This window comes from Watersipora subatra, chromosome 10 (genome assembly GCF_963576615.1).
Source record: "Watersipora subatra chromosome 10, tzWatSuba1.1, whole genome shotgun sequence".
NCBI classification, from domain to species: Eukaryota; Metazoa; Bryozoa; class Gymnolaemata; order Cheilostomatida; family Watersiporidae; genus Watersipora; species Watersipora subatra.
Window position 1 is genome coordinate 51,847,239 of NC_088717.1, and position 13,399 is coordinate 51,860,637.

At 36.5% G+C, this 13,399-nt stretch overlaps 1 long non-coding RNA gene across 1 annotated transcript; it reads right to left on the minus strand.

Moving 5' to 3' along the window:
• Positions 1 to 1,773: 1,773 nt before the first annotated feature.
• Positions 1,774 to 3,537, minus strand: LOC137405705 (uncharacterized). Its single transcript, XR_010979797.1, has 3 exons — positions 3,522 to 3,537; positions 2,389 to 2,488; positions 1,774 to 1,850 (listed from the first exon to the last, which is right to left on the minus strand). It is a non-coding gene; the product is annotated as an uncharacterized lncRNA (long non-coding RNA).
• Between the last annotated feature and the right edge of the window lie 9,862 nt (positions 3,538 to 13,399).

The following is a 13,399-nucleotide window of genomic DNA, read 5'->3' on the forward strand; positions in this document are numbered from 1 at the left end:
GGAGACAACTGCCGTTGCATTATTGGTTGTAGCTTGAGTGGATCAGGAATTGTGCGCTTTTGTTTTTGCTGATTCATTGGTTTGTTCATTTTGCTTGACATCCGGTCGGCTAGTAGTATTTGGGAAACTAGAAAGACCAACGGTAAGGTGTCTGATAGGTCAGACATCAGTCATAGGAATATGCCGTCTTGACGGGGCAGCAATGCAATTACGCTTTCATAAACCTTATCAGCTTCAGCTCAAATATACTTGACACGATAGCTTTCTATCATAGATGCAAAGATACAAACTATTATCTCAGTGCCTATTAAATTACAATGTACACAGCACTGGTATGTGTTTGTATTTCCAACCCATGCATGTTCGTGAGAGAGTTTTAGCTAGAATTATATAAGGACTTATAAAGTGAAAAATACTCTGTTCATTCAATGAGGCCATCCTCTAGCTCATCTAAAGTAACTTTTCATTTATTCAGATCTCACACCTAATAGCTTTCTATTATATCCATCAGGCTAGATAACTAAGGCGTAATAATTTTCAGGCATCTCATATCAACATGAAACTTTTAAAATAGTGACGCTTAATGCATTTTATACATTAACTCGAGTTTCAATTGAACATATTGATGACAGAATTCACTTATCATACTGGCTATGTTTTTCCTTCGTATGGAGTTCTCCATGGCTTTAAATCGCCCGAGTCGTTGATGCAGATGCCCTACGGAGCTGTCGTGTACCCGATCTGCTCTGTCTGCTAGGTGAGGGGTGGTGACTGTGCCATAGGAAGGTTTTATTCGCAGACACATCGCACTTTCATCCTGTAAAAGATTCATTGCCTGACTAACATAAACTCTAAAACCTGCTGACATATAGTATCATTCTATAGTTCTAGCAATTGGAAAAGCCTAAGAGCTTATTTTACAAAAGACTGTTACACACTGTATCACAGTAAATTGACAGTCATCCCATGCTATACCGGTGATCGTCTGCGATAACATTGTTCAGACTATCACAAATGCATCTGCATTTACATCATGAATTGTCCATGACATAGTGTTTTTAGTATACAAATGCGGTCGCTGAAGCCTGATGAAGTAGTAGTCCCACAACAACTATTATGAAAGAAGATATAGGTCATGGACTTTGCGACAGCCAATCATCATTGCCGAATTAGTGCCTCGTGCACATACTGTTGTGGATGCACTGAGAAATATTGAGGAAGTTTGACAGCTACAGTTTTTTCTGGCATATCTGCATTGCCTCGGTGATGCCAACGTTAATGCATTTGCATGGTCGACGAATGATTGCCGAGAGGACAACCTTGAAATGCTGCGACACAGTGGGTACCATTCTTAAAGGATTTAAATGAATTTAAAAATTGCAGTCTTCAGAGTGTGTATCCCTAATTTAGATTGTTTGGTTTCTAGGATCTGGAAAGCAAAAATAAACACAATTTAGTTTAATATTTATGTTTTTGTTAAATGTTGCTTTTAGTTATTTGGTCAGTTTACCTTTTGTTTTAGTTGTTCAGTTATGCTTGAGCTATCTTTATGAACTCCTTGAAAATATTCATGTAATATCCGATTTCTTTCCAAGGGAAAACAACTGCGAAAGATGCTTTCAGTTTGCATAACATTATGGTTCAGGGCATAGCTACACTCATTTTTTGGCCTACTTGCCGCAATGGCTGGCAGGACTGGCAGCTGATTGGCTAAAGGAGGCATGAGTCTAAGTTTAAAGGAACAGGCCAGAAGATCAGTTAGGCCTTTGACATTAATAGCGCAAAACGCATCCGTCACTGGATTGAGGGGCTTCGGCTTTCTCCAGTACTTTGGGCATGGAGGGTCTTTGCTGTAAAAAACAAAACAGCAGATCTGCCAATTTTCATGGTTACCAGAGTAATAATAATTTACACTAGTAGTCAACAACAAGAGTAGCGTGTCTTAATCAAGTAAAGCTATTTGACATGTTTAAGCAGGTAACTATAAGACTATTCTGTTTATTAGTGTTATACGCAGGTATATACCATAATATAGCATAAGTGAAACTGTTTACATATCAGTTAAAGTACATTGTTAATACTTGATTTATATCGTTAAGTACTTTGGTGTAAATAAATAAACTTATCAAAATTCATAACTTTTTGACCAATTTCCTAAAATAAGGGCAGGTGTGTGACCTTGAATAAATTCATGGTGAACATAAGCACAATTACTCCATCGTATTTGTTAATTAAATTAGAAGCAAAAATACATCTTTCCCGAAATGGTTCCTTCAGTTCATTTCCATACTATATTTTGGAATGAGTATCAAAGTATTCAATATAATATATTAAAAACTAGTTTTACCAGGAGTTTAGGTTGCTCACAGAGCAACTGATCAGGCCTACCGTTTTATGTTATATGATTCGTGTTTGTTAGTTCTTTTCTGGTTTCTCTGCATATTTTTTTTGTTGTCTTCTTTGTTGGGTCCCTTTCTTCTGTTCCTGCCTGTAGTAACATACACTGGTTAAAAGACGTGTAACTGGTTTTAGATTGCTGATTTAAAAAGTTTTCTTTTGTTAGCAAGCTTTCGAGATCATTGGCCAATGTGTAAAAAGCTACTACATTCTGTCTCCTTGTTTTTTTTGATAGATGATGTATTTCAAAATACAAATAATTTTGTAGCATCAGTCATTCTGAAGCGAGTTCACGCTTTTATTAGTTTAAGGTAATTTCATGTTTCTTTGTTTTTCTCATTGTTTGATTTGTCTGCTTGTGTACATTTATTTCCTACATTCCATAATGCATTACGTTCTTCATTGTTCCGTCGTTGCTAGAAGTCTGTCGCGTAAAACGACACTCAAGGCTTGTTCACACTATATCACAGTATGTCGGTGCTAATCCCACAATGCATCAGTGATCGTATGTGATAACATTGTTCACACTATAAATTTATCCACGTTTACATCGGCAATTTTATTCTCTTTACACAATGCGATAACTGAAACATTGAAAAAAGTTCTACAGTAACTATCGTGATGGGAAATATAGAATAAGCAATCTGTGACAGCCTATCATCGGTGCCAAAGTAACATGTGTCATGTTACTGTCAGTAAGTGTCATGGATGTTTGGCAAACTATCAGGAAAGTTTGACAGCTGGAATGTTTTCCAACATATCCACATGTCCTTAGTCATGCCATTAGTTTACGGTGCACATAATCAATGAATAACCATCAAGAGGACAACTCCAACGTATGGCAATACAGTGCCAACCACTTTTAAGCAACCAATTAAATGGATAGTACTGTCAAACTGCTGCCTTTAAATAAAAAAAATTTTGTACATAAGTTGATGTCCATTTTCAACAGCAACATTATGACATATGAAACATTGGAGCTATTATTTTATTCGCTGTGTCAAGACGTACGGACAACAGCATTATTTCAGGTCCAAAACTTAAACAACTAGCGCTCTCTTGTTCTTTATTAGGGAAGTTTTCTACAAGACAAAGATCTTGCCATGGAATTTTTTCTATTATACCAGAAGTAGCTGTTCCTAGCAATGGATTTTTGTCTTTAGATTTACGCTCTTCATCTGAACTTTCATCTGAGCTGTCATCAGGGTCATCATCAGGGTCATTACCCCCTCCAGCTCCAGCAGCAACACGGTCCACATTTCCTTCCAGCTCAGTGAGGAAAGCGCTAGGGTACTAAAATAGTATAGCCTATACATGAAAGCATTAGTCACAAATACAGAAAAATCAGCTTTCACTGAATTTCTCTTGAGCAAACATGAAACTCTTCAAAGAGCTCCGCTGTTTGAGTATGGATCTGCGACACGACCTTGTAAACTATATTCACCTATAAATGTTTGCTGACTCAAAGATGAACTCGCACAAAGTTTTAGATTTTATCAGAAATTATCGGTATTTTTCTATCATTTGCGATTGTTTTTGATGTTTGAATTGATCTGACTGCCAGAATGTTTCAAGTTTAAAATTGACACAGCTTGATCATGGTTAAAATGTTAGAACCTAGTGAAAATATGATTATGACGTTTATAGTTGCAGAGAGGCCAACAGAATACAGACGCGTAACAGAATACAGATACTATAGTTCAGGGATGGCGAAAGGATTTTGGCCATGATCCGCTACACCAAAATCTGACAAATCAAAGATCCACACTGCGCTAAAGATGTGCGTTTTTTTAACATACATACACATGCAATTATTTGTGTACATCTTAAAACAAGGTGTCAAATATGATTTTAAAAAACTTTGTTTATATACATAATTTGACTAAAAATCAGTGAATGAATGTGGTGTAATAAATGTGTCTGATATCAGTGAGAAAAATGAGGAGTGGGGTTTGACTTCACAATACTATCGAAACGCTGTTTCTTGCTACTTACTGCAACTCTTAATGTTTATGAAGAGGAGTATTTCTGAGTCATGTACTATGATTGTTTTTCCCAAAATTCATTGCTGAAAACAAAAAATGTACAAAAATTCTAAGAAAAGTTTACAAAAATCTTTTTTAAACCAAATTTTTAAAAAAATTACTTCAAAAATATTTTTTGACAGCCTACATGGAAGATCCACAAAAGAAATACAGAGATCCGCATCCGGATCAAGACCCGCCATTTGGCCATAGCTGCTATAGTTGATATCAGCTATTGTGTTCTGCAACTTGACCTCAATAGCCGATATCAACTATAGCAAGGACAACAACTAACCGTGTCATTTCACAAGTATTTCTCTTCTGAGAGTTCTAAAAGTGATCAAGTTTTATCAATTTCAATCTTGAAACATCCTGGCAGTCAGATCACTTCAAACATCAAAAATGATTGCAAATGATAGATGAATTCCGATACATTCTGATAAAGTCTATTATAATTTAATGTAAGTTCATCATTGGTTGTGGAGCTTAATGAGTGAATGTTTTTGAGTCAGCCTCGTCACTCATTTTCGACTCCTCCGTCGTAGGCCACGCAGTCGTTATATAATACTTCTTCAGACCTTTATTTCAATATCCATATTTGGCAGTCATTTGACTAAATATAAGGTGTACTACCTTATTTGGAACACCCAAAGCCCAGATAGCACAAGTTACAAACTAGTAATTGGTAAGTTTTAGCAAGCAGTGGTTGTTAAAGGAAGGAAAAAATGGTTTTTATCTTTCTTCTATATATATATTTCTCAAAGTATGTCATCCGTGTGTTGTATGTCGTATGTCTGTCTGCGTTCCGGCTATAGCCATTATTAGAACAACTGCAGCTCGACAACAATTCTAATGCAATGTCATGGAGTACTGTCATTAGAAGACTAAAAGCTTACTGCAATTTTCCATTGGCAATATGCCAGGCTAAAAGCTTGAAAGGTACAGTTGTTTGACAAAGTTTCAAAACCTTTACAGTTGTTTTCATTTTTCTCTTAATTTATTTCAACTACACAAAACACTTCTCTTATGATATGTAGTTTGAAAGTTAGAATGGTAAATGTTGTTTTATATTAAATACAAATCAATTTTCTGTCCAGACTTTTTTATTACCCGGGCAACGCCGGGTGGTACAGCTAGTATTTTATATGTATCAAGTTGTACTATTGTTTGTACTTTACGTGGCTTGTTATAACTCATTACCTGCTGAGTATGCACAATTTATCAAATTTATGCATATCAATTACCTGTTACTTATATTTCATATTTTACAATTATTTAGCAGTCTGTTATATACCTGTATGTTTATTTCAAGGCAGTTTTTACTACAGATGTCACCATGTTCCCAGCACTGATGTTCCAATAAAAATGAACATCCGTAACTTAGTCACAACCATTACATATTCCATTGGACAAACCTGAATGATGCGATCTTTTCTCAACCTCCAATCATGGCTTCAGATTGACAGATGGAGAAACACGGCTCTTGCTATCGTAAAGATTTATCATTTGCATGTTATTGGTTATTGTTAATGTTTCAAGAATTATGTTCTCTTTATTTACTATTAGATGGGAACACGACTTTCTGCTTATAGCGTATTTTCTGCCATTTATGCTTGATTAGCTGAATGCCCAGTGGTGCACATGGAATAAAAAACAGCTTATAAACAGTGGCAAGAAATGTAGTTGTCATAAGCTATGTTTCTTTACCTCATGAATTTGAGTAACTTAAGCTAGTAACTTAAGCTAGCTATAAATAACTTATAAGCAAGTAAATTAGTGTACTATAATAAGAGCTGTGCTTATACATTGTGCTTGTACGGTACGCCGTAATGATTTCTCATGCAATCAATCATAGTCTTCAAGCATGGTAGTAGCAACCAATAGCATTTTTGCAAGGGCTTCTAGCAGGCATATTTTAACCAGTGTAATAAGTATGTGCATAAGTTATTCATTACTGTAGCCAGTCGAACGTGTAGTCTAATGCATAGCACCCCTGTCTGCAGAGCTGGAGGTTAGGAGTTCAAATCCATTGCATTGCTAAGTCGATTTTTCGTTCTTAAAACTTTATCACTCTAACTGGACATATAGACGACAAATGACAAACACTTATATTTATATACATGTACTGGATGAATGCCCGGCATTGCATGGGTAATAGGACAACTACCTTATGAATTTGAGTAACTTACTTGGAAAACTAGATCTTTACTAAAATCTTTGCGCCAGCTTGAAACATTTTGGCCTAGCTTAACAATCGCTGAGTGTAACAGTCAATAATGCTAGTTATTAACCCCGAGTAGGCACTTTTAGCAGGAGTATCTTAACCAGTGCAATGACTTTGCCCAATGAGTCCATGGTATTCTATGTAGCTTAATGATTAAGTTCGCCGCCTCTAAATCTGGAGGTCCTGAGATCAAATCCAGATTGCGCAGATTTTTCATTGCTAGTTTTAATAGCTATAACTGGACACAGGGTTTTACAAAAAGACAAACACTGAGATTTATATATGCGTATAGATTATTGTTGAAATTCTTTGAAGCGTGAAACTCTACAATCAGCCTCGTGCCATCAGCAAATAAAGTATCACAGTCCTTTTGTATTAGGAAGTTCATAGCCTCTTTTCTTCACGGATAATCTAATAATTATGTAAATATTTTAATTGTGGCCATAAACCTTTAAGTATTAGCTACTTACATTACGTAATCTAATAGAGACACTTATGTGTATGTTACATGTTACCACTGTATCCCATGGGATACAGTGGTAATTTAATTGCACCTCAAGCAAGGAAATTAAACTCACTTATATGGCTTAATGGACCAATACACTAACGGCTGCACCACTCAGCCACCTTCTAATACTTTGGAAAAATTGTGCATTTACCTAGTTATTACACATGTGTGATGATCTCTCAAAGTGCACAGGACTGCCATTGTACTACTGATAGTCACTATGTTTTCATGACTCGAATGATACGCATTTAGGCAGTGATGTAGTGCTAACCTTTTTTTAATCATAACTGTAAAGTTGAAATAAGTGGATGTAGGCGACCAAGAGTCGCAACGCCACTCAGGTCAAAACGGTTGGAACAGCTTGGAACCTGGAAGGTGCTGTAAGAACACCAGTGGGGTCTGGCCCGGACCCTACTGGAGGGCTTTTTTAACCCTAACTATAGTTATACTTAAAAAACACACAAATTTTCAAACCATAAGTTAGTTAGGGAGAGTTAGGGTAGCACTACATAACTGCATTTAGGGTTGTGTGAAAGTTGAGTTGCCTTGCAATTGAGTGTTTCAATGAAAATCTACACGAATGCGATGAGCATTTACTGCTAGCGCTTGACCCTATAGGTCGAGTATCAACCCAATTAAAGACTCTATAAATAGCTATGCAGTCTTGTCAGCTAAGCTTAGCAGCAATTAGGAGCAATGTGAAACATTGGGACTGATAAAATCTAAATAAAAACTACCGAAGCGTGCAAATGTTTAGACTGGATTGTCTGCACAATATTTTAATGCACATCGTTTGCAAGTGCTGTTTCCATCATTCGCAAGCATGATGGACACGATAAAGACTTGCGAATCCGCAAAACTTGCGGATTTATGCCGTTTCTATGATGCGTCTAATTTGCGGATTGGCTCTAATATGCGCATCATATGTGTCATGGAAACAGAGAATAATAATAACCTAGTTACAAATCATTCATTACTAGGTTATCTAGCTGAAAGTGATTACCTTGCTGACTTCTGTGGCAGACAGCGGACTGGAGCCCGTATTAGTCAATAAGGAAGAGCTGTTGATGCAGTCATTATAAAACTTTTCGGAATAAATGTTTGGCAGCATTCCATCACTGACTGATTTTTTTGACACTTTTGGTTTCTGTGGAGGTTTAAAATTCTCAGCTGACTTTGTTTTGGCCTTGTTGGCGCTATAACAATGATCAATAAGCATCATGGACCAGAGTAATCTGAGCTATACTTCAAGTTATCGCCATTCGTCTTGTTTTCACTTTTTGGCTTGTATCTCTGTAATACTTTTACACGTACCCTGTTTTAAAAACTTTGCATTACAACTTTGTATTAGGGCATTGGCAGCGGTTAACAGCTGGATATGTCTATGTTTTAACAGATAGAGCATGCCCACTAGTGGTTCAAAGCAAAAAGGACCTGAGCTATGCCGCAGACTCGAACGCAACTCCCTCGTTGGCTGCCAAAAATCATGTCAATCCCATCAAAACACAAAAAAGTGAGAGTAACTACTAACAAATAAAAACAGCAAGTCAGCAGATGTCTAAATTAACCACAATAGTTATATTTTTACATGTACATATTTTTATATGTTTGAGTGTGTGAGTGAGTGTGTGAGTGAGTGCGTGTGTGCGTGTGTATGTGCGTGTGTGTGTATGTATGTGCATGTGTGCGTGTGTATGTGCGTGTGTATGCATGTGCGTGTGTGCGTGTGTATGTGCGTGCGTGTTTATGTATGTGTGTTCATGTTTATGTGCATATGTATGTGCGTGTATGTGTATGTGTGTGCGTGTGTATGTGTGTGCGTGTGTATGTGCGTGTGTGTGTATGTATGTGCGTGTATGTGTGTGTATGTATGTACGTGTGTATGTATGTGCGTGTGTGTATGTATGTGCATGCGTGTGTATGTGCATGTGTGTGTATGTGCGTGTGTATGTATGTGTGTGTGAATGTATGTGTGTGCATGTATATGTATGTGCGTGTGTGTATGTATGTGCGTGTGTATGTATGTGCGTGCGCTTGTATGTATGTGCGTGTATGTGTGTATGTATGTGTGTGTGTATGTATGCGCGTGTGTGTATGTATGTGTGTGCGTGCGTGTGTATGTATGTGCATGTGTGTGTATGTGCATGTGTGTGTATGTGTGTGTATGTGCATTTATGTGTATGTCTGTGTGTGTATGTGTGTGCGTGTGTATGTATGCGTGTGCGTGTATGTGTGTGTGTGTATGTGCGTGTATGTGTGTGTGTATGTGTGTGTATGTGTGTGTATGCGGGGGTGTGTGTGTATGTGTGTATGTGTGTGTGTCTGCGTGTGTGTGTGTATGGGCGTGTATGTTTGTGTGTAAGCAATCTCTCAAAGATCGAGTATGATGTCTGTTGAGCCTACTGCAAGCAGAATCTGTTGGTGTTTCCATTATCATTGTTGCACAGACAAAAATTGAAGTTGGATGCCCGTCTTTAATTGCTGCTACCACCAGTTGCCTTTGTAGGAAATCAACCCCAACCTGGTGTTAGCCTGTCAGGCATTCTGTTGTGGAAAGCACTGGTGTTAGCCTGTCAGGCATTCTGTTGTGGAAAGCACTGGTGTTAGCCTGTCAGGCATTCTGTTGTGGAAAGCACTGGTGTTAGCCTGTCAGGCATTCTGTTGTGGAAATCAACCCCAACCTGGTGTTAGTCTGTCAGGCATTCTGTTGTGGAAGTCAACCCCAACCTGGTGTTAGCCTGTCAGGCATTCTGTTATGGAAATAAACCCCAACCTGGTGTTAGCCTGTCAGGCATTCTGTTGTGGAAATCAACCCCAACCTGGTGTTAGCCTGTCAGGCATTCTGTTGTGGAAATCAACCCCAACCTGGTGTTAGCCTGTCAGGCATTCTGTTATGGAAATCAACCCCAAACTGGTGTTAGCCTGTCAGGCATTCTGTTGTGGAAAGCAGTTGTGGCCTAGTGGGCATTTGTTACATAACAGACTGATAGTGGCTTCCAGTGAAAAATATTCACAATCACCTACATGTAGGTTAGTTAAACAATACAATATATAGATTATATGCACTTTAGGCTTATTACCTTATGAGTCTTAAGCTCCAAGTTTCAGGGAACACATACATGTAGGTAGCTAACAGAGTGCCAAAAAGAAAAGAATTCATTGACTGAGCTGAGAAATTTACAAAGGTACCTCATTTGTGTGACTAGGTGTGGTCGAGGTGCCTGGTGCTCTCTTCTGGCTACTATTCCTTCAACAATTAGACTGAGGTCTGACCATGAGGCGGTACTCACTATACCTTCATCCTGCAAAAAATGTTTTAGAATTAGTGCAACTCCAAAGGTACTAAAGCAATTTTAGTGTCTCAACTTTTTGTCTCCATAAAGGTTGTAGCCATATATTTTAAGCATACCTGTTTGCCACTGAATTATGTCAAAAATAGCTCAAATTTATTTTTTCTGTTAAAGATTAACTAACACAAAATTTAGTTGATTTTATCAGAAATTATTGGTATGTTTATAAATTTGCGATTGTTTTTAATGCTTGAGGTGCTCTGACTGTCAGGATGATTCCAAATTTATATCGACAAAACTTGGTCGCAGTCGAAACAATAAGGATAAAAACCTGCGCGAAATGACACCACTAGTTGCTATTGTTGCGATTGTTGATATCGACTATTACGTTCAAGTTGCATCATTGCGCGTCTCTATTCAGTCGATATCTTTGGAAGTATAAATGTCATAATCGAATTTATGCCTGATCTGAGCGTTTTAACCTCAATCAAGGTTTGTTGATTTTAAACATTAAACATGCTGGTACATGTAGTTAGATCACCTGGAACATCCGAACAATGGCAAATAATAAAAAAATACCATATTTCCTAATAAAATCTAGTACAACTTTGGGAAATTCATCTTAAAATGTGCTTAAACCATAATTTTAAGACTGACGTTCTTACAAAAAATTTCAATTTGATGTCTAAATTATGTAATATTTTACGCCTATTTTATTTTAATTTATGTATCCTAATATTATATTTCTATTTAATTTTAATATTTTATTTTTCTAATACTGGTTTCTGAGTAGTCTCAATAAATCCTGCCACAAGAAACTTCATTTTTTCAAATCTTTTGTTTGAATCAATTTATGAGCCATATTTTGCTTGTTAGATTATTTTTGTATGTCATAATACTATTTGACCTTCACCTCAGCTAGACTCTCAAAGGATATTTCATCAGAGCTTGAGGAACCCGCTTCAGCATCCGTATCAGTCGTCAAAAGGTCACTTGTTGAGAGAAAGTCTCCGATGTCTCCTTCATCTCGTGATGCCAGATGTGCAAACTCCATCTCGGACAAATTAGGGGTGTCCATACCTGGGGAGAAATGGCACACATTAGATATTTTCGCAGTAACTAAACATCTAGCTGCTTCTATACAATGCAATCAGATGGTAAAATAGCTGAGGGCTAAATGGTCACTCATGCCAAACTTTAAAAGAGTTTGTCAGGAAATATAAATATTTTTCTATCATTTAAGATTTTGTCTGTTGTTCGAGGTGATCTGACTGCCAGGATGTTTTAAGATAAAGATTGACAAAATTTGATCGCAGTTAAGAGGCTCAGAAGAAAAAGGCTTCTCCAAAAGTTTTGTCGATAGTCGTACTTGTTTGTCCTACTAGTTATGACATTGACAATTGCATTCAGGTTGCGGTGTTACCTGTCTCTATTGACATGTATTTTGTAATTGCTCCTGATTTTTGGAATAAAACTTCAAATACAGCCTCAGATACGTTGTTATAGATTTTTAAAATGTTCAAAGGTGGGTTGGTTAACAGGATAGGCTGTGTAAACATATGAGTACCCAACGATAATATGAATATAATATATTACTTGTGAACACCATGCACAACTACTGATGTCATTTTTTGGGATGTCAGGGCATGTCTTTTTTTCTGAGCGTCTATCTGCGATCAAGTTGTGTCGATTTTTTGATCACCCAAAACATCAGACAAAATCTCAAATGATGGAAAACTATCTATACTTTCTGATAAAAACTTTTCAAAGTTTGACTTGAGTGACTCTTTGCCAAGGCTACCTTGGATGACACAATGTCTGCGATTATTTCAACTAACTGTTTGTAAGGAAAGTTGTGTTTTGCTAAAAATTCTTCATATTATGAAGAATTATTAGTGAAGAATTACTGTGATTATTGGTTGTGGATATGCCTACATATATAACTACTGTAGACAGGCTGCAGTACTTCCTGTAAGTTTTGAGTTTTGCTTTAAATGCAGTACATTATGTAAAGTACATTCACCTACTATTATTACTATTATTATTATTGAGTTTTAAACTAATAAAGAAAATAGGTAATAGAAAGTTTTAAACTCCTAAAAGAATCTATAACCCTTAGGACAAGTATTAGCAAATCATATATTGGAATATAAAGAGCTTTTTAATTTTAAAGACCTTTTTAACTCAGGCACAAATAAGGCTTCAACCTTTTCACTTTTATGACAAAATTTTTAGTTGTGCTTGCAAAATATGTTAAAAATCTCATTTATTTAAGCTGCCAAATTTAAAATTTAGGTATCAAACCTGAAACTGAAAAGAATTTATGAGCAAAAATCGATTACAACTATTATTACGATATGCGTGATAAATTAGGTGTGAAACTTTAAATCAGCTGTTAAAAAATGTTTTTCATGCTGACAATAAAAACTAGGCTGGCTGTTCTATTTAACTTGTAGGTCAGAAATGTTATCCAAAAACACAAAGACATGATTACTAGTCGAAACCTATTTACGTATCGTTAAAAAAGACATAATCAAATTATAAAGTTAAGAGAATCATGATAATAAATAAAGATGAAACACCTAATGGTGGTACTTAAGTACATTCAAAGACTAACGTATCAAAATTACTGAAGACTTTGAAAAGTTAGAGAAAATATTGAATTCTGGTGCTGGCACATTTAATTTTTGCTTAGTCTTGCTTTGAACAAGTTCAGCATGTCAGGATTTATCCTTCACCTTTTATTTATATAGTGTATAGCTACCACTAAGTCTTGGTATACTGAAATCATTTTGTGGCATGCAATTGAGACTAGCTATTCAATTTCTCTGGTTTGGCTAAAAGTTCTTAGTTGTCTTTATGCCTGTGGCTAACTAAAGTGAAAACTTTTAAAAGTGTCACTTATAAAAAACCTAAGTTTTTTTTCTGAGTTAACCTTTGTCCTTCTAGCAAAAGT